This window comes from Apostichopus japonicus, chromosome 8, assembly GCF_037975245.1.
Source record: "Apostichopus japonicus isolate 1M-3 chromosome 8, ASM3797524v1, whole genome shotgun sequence".
NCBI classification, from domain to species: Eukaryota; Metazoa; Echinodermata; class Holothuroidea; order Aspidochirotida; family Stichopodidae; genus Apostichopus; species Apostichopus japonicus.
Genome location: NC_092568.1, coordinates 15,232,247 through 15,251,417, shown reverse-complemented (window position 1 = coordinate 15,251,417; position 19,171 = coordinate 15,232,247). Strand labels below are relative to the sequence as shown.

General features: G+C 36.5%; 1 long non-coding RNA gene across 1 annotated transcript in view; it reads left to right on the top strand.

Moving 5' to 3' along the window:
• The window catches only part of LOC139971793 (uncharacterized), a 28,411-nt gene extending 9,951 nt beyond the window's left edge, over window positions 1–18,460 (top strand). Inside the window, exon 3 of the long non-coding RNA XR_011794486.1 lies at window positions 18,450–18,460. This is a non-coding gene — a long non-coding RNA (uncharacterized lncRNA). The remainder of the gene's footprint in view (window positions 1–18,449) is intronic.
• The last annotated feature ends 711 nt before the right edge of the window (window positions 18,461–19,171 follow it).

The window sequence follows — 19,171 nt, the reverse complement described above, 5'->3', positions numbered from 1 at the left end:
GTATAGTCTACTGTATGTATACACTTCAAAGATTCTTATTTTTAGTTTTGCATATTAGAAACAGAAATGTGAACAGGTGTGTTAATCAAATTCTTTTGACATGAAATTGCAGTGAGGAGAAAGCTATAGTTAAAGATTCCTTGGTTTTTAAATTTCAATCGAAAATTCTTATTGATAGCAATATCAGTTTTTATTCCAATTCCTTAAGTTTGGGACATCAAGTTAGAAATGATGTGTGCTTGTTTGGCATTCTCTTCCTTACAAATAAGAGTTAACTTCCTTTATTCCAATCGAATGGTCTAATACAAGCTGTGCCAACATGTGGGATGAAACTTAAGCAAAAAAGGTGCACGTTCAAGTATGCTCTTCTATACCAACTCCATGAGCAGCTTCTACTTGTCAAAATGCTTTAAAAAACTCATTTCATAAATGTCCCCCCTCCACACATACACAGATATAAGCTGCACAATTACACCAAACTTCAGCTACTACATCATGGTGTAAATGAATAAATGAAAGCACTTTAATTGCTGCCAACTGAAAATTCATGCCACATAATTACAATTAGACATAAGTTTGGCCTGTGCATTTAAATGAAATTTACAATACCTCTCATAAGGAGGTATATTGAGTAGGAGGTACTACAAGACGATGCTAGCTCTTTGGAGTTAGCTTGAAGCAAACAAAACTGTACTTAAATTGAAATTTGTGAGTTGAATGGACTTAATTAAGTGCAATTTCATGTGATTAACATATATAACTATGGAATGTCAGCCGCAACAAGTCTGAGGGCAGTTTCAAGAAAAACAGGACATGACTCCCAAAGTTTCAAATAGGTTTAATCGTAACAAATTTGGTATCAAATTAAAGCTAAGAATCGAAATTTCCTTAATCTGCATAAGATATACTTTTTTCATGTCATTTACATATTGAAATTTGCATATTTAATTAGCATAATTTTAATTGCAACATTCATAAAATGATTGGTTGTCAAGTTTGATACTAAATACATTTATATACATGATAAAAATGATAAATCCGAATGGGTGCATGATGTTTGAACTCTAGAGATCCAAAGCGATCCAATGACCTAATTAGAGTTTGGAAAAATATGTCATGCTATAAGAGTAAATGTTGATGTTTTTTTTTAATTATTCCTTTGAAAGACAATAATTTGCAATGAAGTTTGCTTCCAAACCTACTGTAGGACATCAAAAACCATTAAATACAAGCACATTTTAAGTTCATCTGACTTGCCTTCATTAATGACTAATTAAAGTCTGTCACGTACGCTGTGACGTTACAGCTGACATCCCATTGCATATACACACAAACTTTGAACTGTAGTGTCCTATTCCCAAACATGATTGAAACATCCCCCCCCCCCCTCTGGCACCAACCCTACTCAACTGAGTTTGCCAATAAAGGGTATACAGTAGCTTCCAAATGTGAGATATCATCTCACCTTCTTGAAAAGTATAATTAAATGACTAATGAGAAACAATAGAGACAGGGAAAATAAAACATATTGTTAATTATAGTTGACACACTTTTTGAAAGCTGGTAGCACCATTCCAACTTCTTCATTCAACTCAGCTACAGTACTGTATACATACGTTTCAGGATATGCTATGTGATCTATTCTTAGGGAACATAAATTCTCAAGTTATCTTTTAATCAAGTCATTTTTATGTTATATTCACATTATAAAATATTCGTAATTTTGTAATTGCCTGTTGTGTGTCACGCTGTCACGCTATGCTAATTTGACATTTTATTTCATGATTAATGTTTTTTAACAAATTTCCACATCTAAGATCAAAGACTGATGCTAGGAACCATCAGAAAGATATACTGTAAGCAACTTCAAAGCACCATTGAAACATGACAGTGTGCCCCTATACATCGACTTTGTATTGACATTTCAATTGTCATGCTGTAACGGTCACGCTGTAACATTACATTGAGTAAGATTTTATTGCATATTTAAATTAATTGTCAAACAATTTTCCCAAATTAGGTGTCATATAAGACATTGCAGAAAGCAACAAAAGAGTTTCCAATATGGTAGCTGTTCAAACTTCACAGAGTTTTGGGTATTACATGTTTGTGCAAAAAACTCTTGTTCATTTTACGTCACACTGTAACAGGGATGATTTATTAATCATATTTCGGATCATAGTTAATTATTTTACCTGTTTAGAAAGAACATAGTTCCAGTAGTTATTTTTTATTATTTTATTGCTGATAAAAAACTAAGTCTTTGTAAAAGAACCATTTGAATATTGAGCAAGCCTTCTGATTGTCGCACTGTAATGCTTTGAAGCTAAGACATGCCATTGAGTTTACTAGTTGTTGGTGGAATTAAAATTGTTTTGCACTTTGACAAGATTTGACGCTCGAAATGCTTTATCACCTCTATACCCCACTAGTAACAAATAAGTAGAGACATTTTCTTTGTGTATATACAGTATATCGGGTGCATATCCGGGTGATAGGGGGGGGGTTGGAGAGCCCCCTCCCCCCCTTTAAAAAAGAAAAAAGGAAGAAGGAAAATGGGGAAGGCAAACAAATGGGAAAGGAGGAAAATAAAATGGGGGAAAAAATGAAAATATGATAAAGAGTTCAATTAAATGATCATTAGGTAATTTAACATGATGGTTGTATAGACTAACTACATGATCATCATGATATCAAAGGGGAATATATTGCGGTCAGTCATATACGGATGGTGCTAATATCTGTACTAAACCATAATGCTTCTATTACAGGGAAACTGGGCAGACCCCTGGACCCAAGACCACCATGCGCAAAGCAAGAGTTAACAAAACAGACAGTCTCCTGATGGTCTCCTCTTTAAAAGTCACTGAGAAACCTCCTTTTACAAAAATCTGTATTCACCACTGAAACTGATGGTGTATATTTATGGATCTTATATTTGTAGTATAGAGTGCACCGCCTTTGAAACCATTTTAGACTTTCGTCATTCGAAAGAACTGAAACCTTTACAGCGTTTTGGAAGAGTTTAAAGCAGTCGCGTACTAAGCTTGGACAGAGGGGAAGTCTGCCCGGTTACCAAAGTCAAAGTCATGAGTGGCAACTTTTCCATGCCCTATATATAGTGCTGCTGGAGAAAGAACTTGGGAGTTCTTGTTTTAATTCCAATCTGTTCGTTCATAGATCATTGAAATTGAACTCTGAAAAAAAGGTTACATTTATATAGGACAAATGGATTCAATAGTGAGTTGATCCCTGCCTCCCTCACCCACCCAGGCTCCCCCACCCACCCAGGCCCCCCCCCCCCCAAGAAAAAGAAAAAAGATGGGGACAGGGTCACCCATTGAGGTCAAAATTGCACTATGTCACATAAATGTGAAACAAAATTCAACTTGTAGATTCTTTGAATGGACAACATTCGATATCATCATTTCAATACGTCTTTTACTGTTATACTGTGATACACATGCAAGTGTAATTTATTGTGTATTTTCTCATGAAATTTTGATGATACAAGACAAAATATCCAGTATATGTGTGAATGGCTAACAATTGATTCTTATATTGACATTTTTTCTACCGAAACCCCTACTTCACTGAAATTCAATACGTTTGGTGTTCACATGAACAATGCAAGTACTGTATGGTCATGACCATCAATATTTACCTAGTGGCCGTGAAATACCCCAATCAAGAAATTCATAAGCCTAGTGTTTGATCTCCTTTAATAATGCATGTATTCATGATGCATTTTAACCCCAAACAAGTCTACTCTACTTCCATGACAAAATTGCTTTACAGCAAAACTATATAGGCCTATATATATATTTTTTGAAGTTGAAATTTTGGGCATGGATGCATGGCGATTTTTTACTTGCTGGTTATATTCTAACTCTAATACCAGTATCAAAGTTCAATATAGTTATAAGAACTTAATGGTTAATTTGGCATTACACTGATGAAAACAAAAAAGGCCTACATACCCAATTGTTTTGACACATTCCTTGAAAAATAACAGCTTCTAGCTTGCAGGTACATTGAGAGTGGAAGTACTGTAGTGTGGTACTTCTTAAGCCAGTAGTGTATACCTAGAGGTATACAGTGACACGTACAGTAGGACTACTAAATAGTCCACTGAGGTTGGTCATGACATTAGCTTTCATTGAAATATGAAGTAAGAATATCCTGTACAGGCCTGGCAGAAGATCATTAAAACTAATAAGAGTTAATCAGCTGGCAAATAAACAAAACAAAAACTGTAGAAGTGAGAGATATAAAGTACCAAGTTACTGCAGGGTCCCAATATTATTGTGGAGGTAAGTACAGTATGTGTGTTTTCCCTCAGCTCACAAGTGACATTCTGCAGTATTATTGAGGGCGCTATTCACAATAGCCCTTCATCAATATTAGTGTGTATTTAGAGTGTATTGTGTTTTTTCCACACAAAAAGACACAATGAGAAAACATACAGAATTTTTGGCACCATGCATATTCATGAAGATGATCACTCAGAAGATGGGAAAATAGGGTTCTATAGGTTGTAAATTGTGGGACCAGGCAGTGGTCCCACAATTGCTATTGCTGTCCCACATTTCTAGATGTGTTTTCAGTCACTGGCTCCACAATTAATGCAAATTATTGGCTGCAATAGCTTTTCCTAGGTTTTAATTGGCAAAGACACCACCATCACATATTTCTGCCATATGCACCAATATCCATGCAAATAAATTGTAAGTTCAATTGTAAGTCAATGGGAAAATCTAGCCTTTGGTGACAATAATAGTGTGCTTAAATGGTAACATTGATTATACAGGCGATTCGCTTTCTCTGTAATATCACCTTAGGTGGCATACTCCTGTTAGAGTCTATATCCATCTGCTCGATTGTTCTCCTTCAGGAAAAGTTCAAAAAAAGCAGCAGGAGAACATCTTTTTTGACCTGTTATCAATCATGATCTATTTTTTTGTGGCTTGCATGTCAAAAAGCTTGGGTCAATTGAGGCAATTTTAGACTCCTTTAGGCCTCCCAGGAGCAGCGTAGGAAAATTGTTTACTATTTGTTTACAAGTGCCGAAAAACTTTCGGCTCGGATAGCACAAAATCTACATGGTCATGATACAAAAAATTGATAGTGCCATAAAAGGCCTACTTGTTAGCTATCCGGTGATGGGTAGCGTTTAGCTGGTGAAAACTCTTATCTAGACTAAAAGACCACATTACTTTTGTGATTTAGTGTGTTAGTCAATGGGGCTTTTTAATGGGCGTATGCTACCTTAATATGATGGATTTTTTTTTAAAGTAAATTCAAAGTTACCTTATACAAATTGCAAGTCTTTGTCGAGGGCAAATAACTTCCCTGCTTCTGCAATGTTTTACTAAAGCTTCTTCAACCGTTGACAGGACTTTTGCAAATTGATATTTGGTTAGACGAAAATATTGCTTGAATTGTTCGTTGTCAAACCTGAGCTCATTAACCAAAGTATGATAGGCCCCATATCTGCGTCGGTTACGAAACAGTTGATGAACCCATCATCGGTGTTTCTGCTTTTTTCTTGCCGTTTCTTCAAATGAAAACCAGGATACAGTTATAGTATACAATCATTTATTAATCCAGTATTCTCTTTCGGGTGCTTAGTAATTTTTGGACGAGGGGCAGCTAGCTAGGGTTGATTTGGTTTAATAAATTAAACAAACCTTTTAATAAGTGAGAATAGAGAAATAAAAAAAGACATTTAAGAGTCAAGGCAAAATAGCTTTCAGCAACGAAATCGGACACGAGCCAACAAATCTCTATGAAGTCAAGGGACCTCCGTATACATAGGTCATAGCTAGGTTTCTGGACTTTTGGTAAATACGACTAGTGCATGAACTGCGCCGGGCACATCACACCTCTTCAGGATTTAGGTATCTAATGGAATTCGTATGTTCTGTGATTTTACATGAGAATATTTCCTGGATAACAGCCACAAACAATGTAACCTACCGGCAATTTCAACGTATTTAACATAAGCCTAGGCAATTATCAAACTTATGGAACAGATGAAACCAAGAAATGCTTCCAATGATGATCAAAACTGTTTCAAACACTAACCTTCATCGTCAGATACATCGAAATTATCAATGTCAGGTGTTCTTCCTGTGCATACAGTCGTTGTAAACGCATTCTAGACGTGTTTGGTGCCATTTTGCTAATATATATTCTGATCCCTTAAGCACGGTCCCTTAGTTACGACCGCATCAGTATCAGTTTTGTATCCGCAATGTTGGAATTGCAAACGTACGCATCCGCACATAGCAGCCGTATGCCGCAACAGCATTCCGTATCCGTATCCGTGCTTATAGAATCCTACCTTTAGCCAGTCCAGATAAGTTGCACTTTATCAACCATATATTGAGTTAGGGGCATGATATTGAGATGGGGGTTTTCAACTAGCAGAGTGGAAAATGTTTCTCTTCAATATAAGTTTCAATCAGTGGAAAATCTCCTCGCCGAAACGACCCTTATTGCGCAACTTTCACGAATCCGATGCAAAAACCGGAAGTGGCAAATCTAAGATGGCGCGGAAATAAGCCGAGTCGTTTCCAGTACCGAAGGTCACGTTAAAACATGAATTATGCATGATCTTGATCACCGAGAATTGTCGTAAATGGTATTAGAGCTTCCTTAACTAGTGCAAAGACATATCTTTGTTAGACTTCGGTTGAACTCGTTCTCATCTAGCTTCAATTAATGATTTTATCTGCCCTTGTGGAACGGCGAGGAGAATTTGCAAGTAAGTAAATCTGACTTTTCGGATCTGTAAGGTTTCCGTATTAGAATGTTGGTTATCATAACGTTGGTTTCAAAAGGTTGGAAATGCGTTAAGCCATCAACGCTGTAAGTTCGGACTTTGTTCACCCTCAAAAAGTGTACAAAAATTTAGCTCAAACATCATGCCAAATTCTTGTTTCATCGTTAGCAACAGTACATATGGCTTACGTTGTTGTTGCACTGTAATGTCGCCTAACACTTAGGCTTCGTATACCCCATAGGCCTACGTACTATTAGTTACTATTAATTGTCTACAGTACTATTACTAAAGGACATAGTTGTTAGCAACGTAGGTAGGGCTTCGCCACACCGTAACTTCTTTAAATTCGTTGTGACATATTTTATATTGTTTCATAATCGCGGATCGCTCTTAAATGTATGTATGATACTAGGGTTCTGTATTATTAAGTTAGTATAGCCCTAGGCCTAGTCATGAACTATATAGGCTAGGCCCAAATCATCATGTTTTAATTTCTTCAACTTCAAGGCCCCCTTGGCCTTGGCTCTAGTAGTAGTAGTAGTACAAAATAGGTCACGGCGTAAGCTAAGATATAAAGTAAGGCTATGGCCTAAGTCTTTTGATTGGAGTGTAACTTTTTGGCAATGCATTACTTAATCCTTGGGTGGAGTGGTGTTTAAACAATTCTGACCAAAGTTAGTAGGCTATCCTTGCATTTACAAGGCTAGGCCTATCTATATATTCATTTATCCCTAATAGTTACGTAGAATAAACAGCATCCTATTTCCTAGCTGTAGTTTTGCCCACTAGTTGTAGCAGATGCACTAACCAACATTTCAATACAAAGCAGGGTTTATTTTTTTTGGAATGATCTTGAAACTTTTGAGACATATGAAGCCTTGGGATTTGGGAATGTGGGTACAACATAGGCCTACATTCTGCTTGAACTTGTAGCTTAAAACTTGAAAATGACAGTAAGCAGAGACTGCTGCTATTTAGTCTAAAGTTTTGATTACCTAGTGTACTTATACTAAATAACAATTTGCACCCCGACTTCACTGAATATGTGCATATGTGTATCATATAAGTTTAAAATTTTCGTGTGGAACTTGTCATTCTGCTTTTTTTTTTACGGTTTAACTCTCCTGACATTATGCCAAAGAAAACATCTCGTCAGTTATACCATGAAGAGAAAGTTGCTGGACCAGGATCTGTTTGTATAGAGTCCAAGCCAAGTTACTGGCACATAGCTCAATCAACTCCTGCTAATTCTTAGTTGATTATAGTGCTAAGGCAGAAAAAGATCTTGGATTATGACTGTGTTTGCTATGCATGTAAACTTAGACTAAGCTCAGTCAAAGATGAAACTAGGCCTCCCTCTAAAAGGTCTTTTTCAAATACATGTCAGTTGCCAAATTGCACTAGTCAAGAAAATGTGCATCAGACATCACAATTTGTTAAACGTAGCACTCCTATACAATTGTTTGACATTGATGATGCCACTGCTATTAAACTATGCTGTAACAGCTCAGGAATTTTTCTTTGCCAGGCTCATTACTGTATTCTAACAAACAAAATCATCTTTAAGGATTGTTCCATATGTCTTTCGACAAGTTCAGCAATGCGTCTATACAGAGAGCCTTGTGTTGTTACTGCTTATATTAATCATTCCCTTAAAGGATTGGTTAAGGTGTCTGACATGTCTATCGTATATGAAAGAGCTTAAAAAGACAAACAGAATAGTGACGAAACTACCATGATAGCATTCTCTATTAAGAAGATATCACACTTTGAAGATTTCAAAATTTCTTTGCAAATGACTGGTGTAGAAAGACTAACTGTGAGGGTGTGATGTCACCTCCTCACTTCCTTAACATGTGTCAATATATTTCATTAAAAAATAATTACTTTTTTTCACAAATCTAAAAAAAAAATAATCAAACATTCTTCAGATGTTAAATCTCAAATACTTCCCTTGACACCTATGGGATCTCCTGACGTATCTTTTGGTTGTAAGTCATAAAATCATACAAAATATTTTAATAAAATAACAAAGACTTTTCAGGAATGTGAGAATATGACGTCACGTCTAGTCTGATTTCAGCAGTTTCTACACAGTCAGATAGAACTTTAAACTTGAATATCTCCTAAACGAAAAAAGATATTTGAATAATTTCTTCACTATTGGGCTCCTTTTATTGTCCTCTTTCATATAGGATAAACATTTGTGACACTTGAAATAATCCTTTAAGACAGATGTCACTATTGAAAGAGATAGTTTACTGTGTAACACCTGTTATCAGGCAGTTTCAGGGTATGCCATGAGCTCAGAGTATTTGGAAAGTGTTAAAACGTCAAAGCAATATCTCTCTGAGCTGTTAGACCATTTTCGAACGACCACACTTGAGAGTGCTGATAGGTGTGAGGTTTATGACTTTGCACAGTCTTTGTTATTTTTAGGTAGAGAATTATTAGAAGATAAAGCCATTTTACTTGAAACAGTCTATGATTTTTATTCCAAAAGTTATAACAATTGCTTATCAGTATGGGTTGAAATTAGCAGTCAAGACTTGCCAAGTAAGAAAAACAAAATGCAGTTCTTCGCCCAAGTTTAGTCTGCTAAAGGTGATTGTGTTAACTGCAACATTCAACACCTTAAGGAAAGTTGCAAATGCAAGAAAGGCTGCACCAGAAATCGGTGTTAATGTAGGAAAGATGGTAAAATCTGTTCCATATTTTGTCAGTGTCAAAGTTGTGAGAATAAAACCCAGTCAAGTGTTGATACCGTGGAAATCTTAACCGAGTCCTCTAATCCAGCACATCTTGTCAGTCATCAAAAACAGCTTGACAGTGACTCTGGCTCTGACTCTTCAGATACAGACTTTTTATCTGGTAATGAATTACTAGATGAACAAAATGAAACTGAATTGTTTGATATTGATGAGTTTTGCAAATTACTTGCTGCTGCTGCAACTGAAACTGAGTATTTTGATGACATTGGTATGTAACTTTGCCTCTACATCAACTGGTGTATCAACGTTTTACTGTTTTTCTCATTCTCAGGTGCCTCCACTGCAGCAATAGTGGAAAGTTACAGGTTTGGGTTTTGACATTCAACATTCTTATTTCCTTTAACTGTTAGGTATTGGATACACGATTTATAGTACCAGATTGGGCCCAGTGAGACCACACTAAAAGTTGATTTGAGATATAAAAAAAACAAACAGAAAAAGTACCTGGCAACAGGGTTTTTCAGAAGTCAATGATGAGAATCAATTTTTTTTTATGGAGCCAAGTATGGCTGTACAAGAAACCAATGGCAAGAAACCAAAAACAAGCCAGTAACAGTTCTAATTAATCTTATCTGTTAGTGTTATATGCTCTCCTCTCATCCTTTAGTTTTTCTGTCATCTTCATCCAGATGATTGCCTTTTTAGTGGCAGGATACTTTTTCATTACCAGCTCTGAAAAATAAATGAAAATATGGATCAATTCATGCAGGGATGTTGATGTGCTTTTGAAAGTGTGGGGGGGGGGGGGCATTTGCTTGACACGTACTATATAAGACACTATCAAAGCGCCAACATTGGCTGGTTTGGCCAAAAATGCCTTCCGTATTGTCCGAAATGGCACTTCCCAGGCCTGCATCCAAACAATATCACATAGCCTACCTATTTAGATTTACATGGGAAATTCAAGAAATCTTTACCAAATGAGTGTAGGCTAGGCTTCAAGTTCAAGTAAACTATTGAGACTTAGTCCCAGCATTTGTTTGGAATCAATTACAAGATTATGTGCCACTGTTCAATCTAGTACAATACACACATAACATAACGTTAATTTGTGTTTAGAATGCACAGTTTGGTGTTGAGAATGCACTGCAGTACCCAGTAGAAGCTTAGGCTACTCACTGTCATTGTACTTGTGTATTGCAAAACGCCAGCCTAACAACGGTTACATAATAGTAGTGCCAGTGGCCTAACAATTAACTTAGTCTTACCTCAAAGTTTAAGGAATAACAGGTAGGCCGATGATGGTGGTTAACAATAACACTTCCATTCTTCTTTAGATCTTCTTGGGTGAGTTATACTTATAGTTGAAAGTTTCTTAGAAATTTTCACAAATGTTAATGTTCCGGCTTTTGAAAATACTTGACAGTGTGTTGAAAGCACCGTTAGTTATACCAATTCTTCGGTCCCCAGCAAGCTTCCAACATATTTACACTTCTTCTCTTGCAGGAAAACGACTAATGTACTGAACCACGTAAATTGCAAGTGGTAGGCTATAGTATAGGCTAGTGCAACATTACCGATAGGCCAAATCACTGGAATTAATGAATCCAAACTGTTTTAAACACTAAAGCCGTTGACAGAAACAATAAACCTTGATACTAGAGTAAACACGACAGGAGGTGATCACTAAAATGAGCAAAAAACAAGCAAATTTCCAAAGAAAGTTGATGCAGACGACACGCCAAATATGTCTTTCAAACTATTTTTAAATTGAATATGGTGTTGAAGTCAAACTTCAACTTAAACCTCGTACAAAATCTGATTATCAAAAATGGAGAAAATTGTCTTAGGCCTTCCAATTTGAGAGTTTCGTGCTACTAAAAATTGTAAATACAATTAATTTATTTTATAAAATTTAAACAACAATAAATAAGAAAGGATTGCATCATAATATAATTTAAACATTAATTATTGTTATCTTCATCATGATTTGGCAACATGCGTCTTACTTTCATCGACTTTGAATCACTGATCTAAATATAGATGCGAGCTCGTCTCAATCACATCAAAGTAATGCAAGTGTATGCTACGTATATACTATCAACCGGAGGAAGGGGGACATCCCTATGTTCTCTATGTTCCAAAAATACCAAATAATTTTGGACTCGTAATTTTTTTGGACCAATTTTTCGGACCAAAATTTGTTTGGACCAACATGTTTTAGGACCCAAATTTTTCAGACCAACATTTTTTGGACTCAATTTTTTTTGGACCAACATGTTTTTGGAGCAATTTTTGCGGACCAACATGATTTCGGACCAACAATTTTTCGGATCAAATTTTTTGAGGAACTTAATTTTTTGGGCCCAAATTTTTCGGACCGACTTTTTGGGGGGACTCAAATTTAGTCCTATAAATTCGATTCCGAAAAACATGTTGGTCCCAAAATTATTGGTCCAAAAATGTGGGTCCAAAAAAATGTTGGTCCGAAAAAATTGGTTCCGAAAAATGTTGATCAATTTTTTTTTTTTTTTTTAACATAGAGACGTCGGAACATAGAGATTTACCATTTTATAAGAACTTATCTCTCATAAATTTTGGGAATTTTTCATTGTACCTTAAAAATCGACAAAAAATTGCAAAATTATAAGGGATTTGTAAAAACCCTCATGAGTGTGCTGAAAATCACATGTAAACTTTAAATCCCACATGATTTAATCAAATTAATGTGGGATTTATGATAACCAACATGAATATTCCAGGAATTTTCACATCAACCCCAAAATAATGTGGGATTTGTAAAAAAAAAACCATGAATTTCGGGTAAATCCCACATAATCTTGCAATCCTATAGGAATATAACAAAACCATGTGGGATTTGTAGAAAAAACCCACAAACTTTCCTGAAAATCCCACATAAATTTAAAAGTCACGTGGGATTTGTAAATAACCCATAGGAATTTCCCTGAAAACCCCACATACACTTGTAAATCCCACAGAATTTTGCTTATTCCTATAGGAAATGGCCGATTTCCTATGGGTTTTATGTGGGATTTTTTTGTAAGGGTAATAAAGTGGAGAGCGAAACCAAACACGTCCGCACTCCACGAAAACTCAACCACTTTTCTACTGTAGCAAACTGTAGACACCCTTTTTGTTGGGCGAAGTGAATAGAACTAACTCAATTAAAGCTACTGCCAAAGAGGAGCTGATCAAACATTCCTTTAGCATATCAGACATACATTAAATTGATGGTACGTAGTCAACAATTTGGTTAGGCAACTTTCATTAACAGTGAAGAAGATGTTCGTATCGACTACAATTCTTACCAGTTCAAAACATAATATCGACTCGATTTCATCATCAAAATTATTTAAATGTTACTATACGGCCTTGAATGCCGTTTTTTCCGTGAGGTACTTACCTCAGATTCTTCAGTAAACGTGACTTCCCTGAATACGCCATTATATATGAGATCTCTTCCTGCTTCGGTTTCTATAGTCTCCACTGTTCAAAGACGTGTAAGATTTAATTCTGATTGCAACGTAATGCTTTCCTTTCTAACACTTTTCATTCACTGGTATAAATATAACTGGGTTAAACGTATCTAATGAATGAAAATGCTAAATAACGGTATCAGGTCAAATCTATTGATTCAACCTAAACTATTTCTTCCAATATGATTATGAGAACAACATATCATGCGAATATATCAGTTCATTCGATACATACCAGTCAGCACAAAAGATAAGATTTCGAGAGAATTTAGTTCGTATGCTGATTTAGTGTAATAACTGCGAGATTTATATAGAAGACGTTTAAATAGCAGGAATATTTTAAGTTAGGATGACATTTAACCAGAAACAAAAATGTGCCAGTCTTATGCCATATCACCTGAACTATGAGACACAAAGTTGTTGGAAATTCCCACAAACCATGGATTTACTAATATGTCAAAACTAAATTTGATGTGATAGAAAGTAAAACCTGAAATATCATAAAACTCATATTACTCGCACTTCCATTAAACAGTTTCTCACAAATTACTGTATTAATCACATATCGTAATGTGTTTTAAGATTTAACTATAAAGTAACACCCCACTCAAATCTTTGCAAACTACATGAAGCAAGCTCAATTAGCGCAACCCACAAACTAAACCCAACAACTAATATACTAATTTACATATTTATGTGATGCATCTCTTAGGAGCTCGATTGTCGTATTCTACAACTGATGTTTGTTGCTATTCTCTAAACACAGATATGTAATAAAAGTGACTTCTGTAGCCTTGTAAATAAAATACAAATATGAATCTATCTCATTTGAAAAAATGTTAAACCGATCGCCGAATTATTTATCACTGATTGAATAAAATGAAATATAACATAATAATAGTATTAGTGACATTGATGTGTAACGGGAAAATATGAAGACCGAATGTAGAAGTAATGTAACTTACAGAATGAATTTATGTCGGATGATGCTGAACGATATCCAGAACGTACAATATAGGCTATAATCACCACATGCACCCAGTGGTACCTGACCCTTTTACCAGTCTCTAGATCATGCTGATGATCAAAACTTGGCAACATAACTGTTAATATAGTAGAGAGTTGTGTATTTTGAGATAACAATGATTAATTTGTTTATCAGCAGCGTAACTAAGGCAACTAAACAACAGCACAGCTAGGATATCATGGAATCACACAACAAACATGGTTTTCTGAACGAAACCAGGTTTGACATCTATCTTCGGTATGTGCATGTCTAGTAGTGACTTAAAATCGTGTTCTTTACTTTATTATCAATGAGTATTAATGCAAGAATTGAACGACATTTACACTGAAGAAGAATTTTTCAATAAATTTTTTTTTAAATATATTTTAATTTGTTTGTATTAGGTTATATATATTTGCAACAAACTGTCTAGTTAAACCCTTTGATGCGTGATTATTCGATAATCAATTTGCAAGTGTGCTTTTGAAGGATACCAGTGCCTGTACAAACTTCTGTTAAACTTCAAAACACATAATTACATCACGTTTCTATACCTTTGATAGCTGACGACTTTAATTCCTCTGAAATAGTATCTGGTGTCATAGATCGATGAAGCACATGTTAAAAGTCGTGATAAACAATTATTCTTTGCGTTATCATTTGTTTCGTACTTTATGTTCTGGAGAGGTACTTTATTAGTAAATCATCATTATTATAAGGACACTTGTTGGTTATACATTTAAGCACTAGTTTTTCGGTTACAACTAAGACTTGAAGTTAATCCTATGCTTTTTCTTAGAAAGGTCACTCATCAAAACAATTTTTTTATAACTGCAGTATATTGGGTAGTTTTGGTGATTTGATATTCATATTGTTAACATTTTGCAAGTTGCGTTGACTAATGCATCAATTTTCTCTTAGCAAATAATCTTTAACCCTTAAAATGACATCCTTACACAACTATACCAAGCTTTCTCTAAACTTATAGTATCACCAACGGAAGGTTCAGTCAGACTTTCGGCATTCCACCAAATTCTATGTGTATATATTTAAATATTGACACTAGAGCAAGGCAAATGGTTGTCAAAGTTCATAAAAATCTTTGATTGGGTGCTGTCAACTTTCTTCCAGACCACGTACCTATTCCTAACTTTTCTTATGTTGTGAGATTCCTCAAAGTCATGTCGGAACGGAGTACAATTGTTTTCTCATGTACATGGATAAAAGATTCATTAAGAATCAGGTTCGATATTGGAATCTAAATGACACAAGAATTAAAATCGAAAGTTACATGAAGGAGTGATTACAATAAAGACTACGCACGTGTCATAGCAGAAGATGTACAATTTTTTTATTTTTTATTTCCAGGTATTTGTATCAACGGTCTCAACGGGAAAACAAAATTAAAAATTATGTTGATAAGGGCTTTCTGTTACGATCTAAATCTTAAAAGACGTTTTGGCGTGTGCAAAAGGCAAAGAAAAGCAAAATTTGTTTCTGATCTCTCACATTTGGCCATACGACCACAACTTACAACGAGGGGCAACAACGCATTCACAGTAACCTCCCACCCCAGCGAGTTTTCAGTCCATCAGTATTACGGCTCAGAAGAAGTTCGCGGCCAACATTTTTGAATTAATTGATTTAATTTGGCCTCCATTGACCACTTGGTGTTTGGCGTTTTTCATCTAATATTTCGATATATATTTCAACGGTCATGCTTATTACATGATTGCGGATTTGGCCAATTTGAGATATTGCTTTCTCACAGCGCAATGACCAAAATGCTCTTTAACATTTCCTTTCCTTTAATATTTGACCTCTTGCCTTCGAACTTACTTTTTCATACGTCTCGGAAGCGTTTGATCCCGTGGTAACGTTGGTCGTACTGTTTAGGTTTACATAACACAATGATTTGCACAAATTTGCCAGTTTGACTTTGGAACTCAATTGATCACGTAACGTTTGACAAAATAAATACGACATAAGTCTTGAGGGTTCTTAGTTATTGGCCATTTAATAATAATATTGTAACCGACGAACCTATGACATCAAAGTCACGAAGGTACTGCATTTCTTGTCCGTGCAGAAACTCACCAAGTTTAAAGCCCATATACTTTATGTAGTGCATGAGACACATTGCTGTTCACGTTTATAAACAAATACGTCAATTTTACATTATATATTGCACACTTACTATCGTGTCCCACACATAGTGACAACTAACCCATCCAACTTCAGTTTATTCCCACAAGTGGTCTGAGGACTGTCGACAAAGTACATCCATGGTACATTGTCTGTAAGTAGTGTTGTGATCTTCACATTCTGTGCTCAATCTGACACAATGAAGAAAAACACGCTTGATAAAGTTAACGATTATACGTTCTCATGCTTTGCTTAACAACCACAGAGTGGTGTCATAAGAGTGAACAAACTTCCACATCTTTACACCCTTCCTTCTCTAAAGGAAAATTTTCTTTGATCCAACTTTTAAGCTCTAATTTCTACTTTCATAACTAATCATATTTCTTACCATTAAATGTATTCAAACATATTTACAAACACCTAACGCTAACAAGTGATGAACATGTTCATCAATGGCCTCATATAGATCATTTACAGCAAACACAATCGGGTCTCTGCTTACGGTTCCTTTGGCTTCTTCTTAAATATGGTTCTGGTTCTGGTTCGTGTTCTTGTGCTGTGCTTGAACTCTCGTTGCGTGCTGCATTGTTGTTGCTGCAATCGACGCTGGTTGGCGGTGCGATTTGTGAATCATTACGTCATAGAACAGCTCGCGTCTGTAAATCAGTGTTCCTTTGGTAGGGCGTAAATGTTTACGATTACGACGGAATTCACGTCCATCTTCTATGATAACTTTGTAGGAGCAATTGTTGACGAGTTCTTCATCGCTAGTTTTTTCCATACTTTCTCTCGTCCTGATGGTTGAACGCGTACTGTTTGCCCTTTGTTCAGTTCTGGAAGAAGCTTAGCACTGTGATTGTAATATCGCGCTTGCTTTTCATTTCTCATGTTTTTCTTCTGCTTGAATCCTTAGTTAATGTGTGAGAAACTTCTTGGAAGTAGGTATAACTGTTCTAGTCCTTCGACTGATACACGTGGTGATGGCGGCAGACTCTCAGAAGGAGTATTCCTCCAGCTAAGCAAGCTGAGATATATGTCTTGCTTATCCTTCTTCGCTTTCTTGATCAATTTCTTGCTGTCTTTATCGCGTTTTCGACTTTACCATTGCTTTGTGGCAAGAGCGGCGAACTGGTTACGTGGTCGAACTGATACGATTGCGCAAAATCAGAGAACTCGCGGGACGAAAATGGTGGTTCGTTGTCTGACTGTACAGTAACAGGTGTACCATGTGTAGTGAATATCGTCTCACGATTTTGATCACTGCCGGCGTATCTTTCTTGTTTAAGAGTATGTAAGTTTCGAAGTGGTCCGAAAAGTAGTCCACAATACAGAGATAATCTGTACCATCGATGGTAAAAAATATCGACACCAACGTTTTCTCCCTGGGGACCTGGTATGTCATGGCTGAACAATTGTTCTCTGGATTGCTGAGTGCGGTATTTGTTACAGATAATGCACTGTTCAACATAGTCTTTACTTCTTTACTCATACCTGGCCAATAAACCGTATCTCTCACACTCTTCAACGTACTTTTGATACCAGAGTGTGCGTTGTGAAATTTTGCTTTAATGTCTCTTCTCAGAGGTGTAGGAATGACACATCGCTGTGTTTTGAATTTGATACCATCTTAGATGGAAACTCATCGCGAATTTGTATGTATGGGCTAGTTCCTGTTGTATTATGCCCAGCCTCTGTAATGAATCGTTTCAGATTCTGACAGACGGGGTCTCCGTTGGTCGACTCCTGGATTTGCTTGCGAGTTGCTTCCGACACCGGAAGGAAGTCTATAATGTTCACACTTTCTGTCTCGACTTCCACTGCGGGTCTTTCCTCATTCTGGAGGAAGGCTTGCGATAATGTATCAGCGAGATACATTTCCTTTCCCGGCTTGTACAGAGTGTCGGCATTATACTGCACCAGACTTCTAAAGAAGTAGCCGTTGGAGGCGCTTTGGGGAAGTCGTGATTTGTTTCTTAGGGATTGGAACCAATGGCTTGTGCTCGATATGTCCAAAGCTTTATCTTGCGTCCGTAGGTGAATTGGTGGTTTCGCACCAAACCGGAGATTAACGCAAGAAGTTCTTTCTCGATTTGTGAGTATCAAGTCCATTTTTTCTGATGCGTCTCCCTGACCTTCAGTTTCGCTTTGCGGATCAAAGTACTGCAGCACCGGTGTGCTGCTGACACTAAGCTTCACCCCGTTGAATGCTGCGTCTTGGTCTTGTCCCCAGCTCCATTTCGCGTCCTTATGTGTTAGACGACGAATCGGTTTGCACGTGTCCGATAAGCTTGGAAGGAACTTAGACAAGTTTTTCACCATTCCAACGAACCGTTGTACTGCTGCGATGTCAGTCGGTTTAGGCATATCAATGATTGGCTCGACTTTCTTAGGGTCGACTTAGAGACCATGTTTTGTAACAACATGCCCTATAAAGTGGATTTCTTTGCACTTAAATTTAAACTTATCTCTGTTGGACTTGATAGATCGCTCTCTCCCTCTTTCAAGCAGCTTAGTCATGTGTTCGGTTATGATCCTTGTCTGCTTCGGCTTCCGTTTTACCTTTGTCAGTGACCAATAGGTCGTCAGCTATGATATGAACACCCTCAATCCCTTCAAGGTTTTAATCTAGCCTTGTTGGAAGAGCTCAGGTGCTTGGGAGATTCCAAATGGCATGCGTTTATACGTGTGACTCCCCATGGGGTTTGGAATGAAGTCAACTTGGGAGAATTTTCATCCAACTCACATTAGATAAAACATTTTCAGATCACATTTGCTAAAAACCTTTACCTCATTAAGACTAGGCAGAATATCTTCGAAAATAGGTAACGAGTAGTGTTCCCGTTTTAGAGCATTATTTAATGTTAGTGGGTTAATACAAACACGCATTTACCACTGGGTTTGGTTATGCAAACAGACTTAACACCCAGTCAGAAGGTTTGTCAACCTTCTTTATCACATGCAATTTTGTCCAATCGCTTCAGCTACTCGTTAAGCTTAGTCTTTATAAATATTGGAACACGTCTTG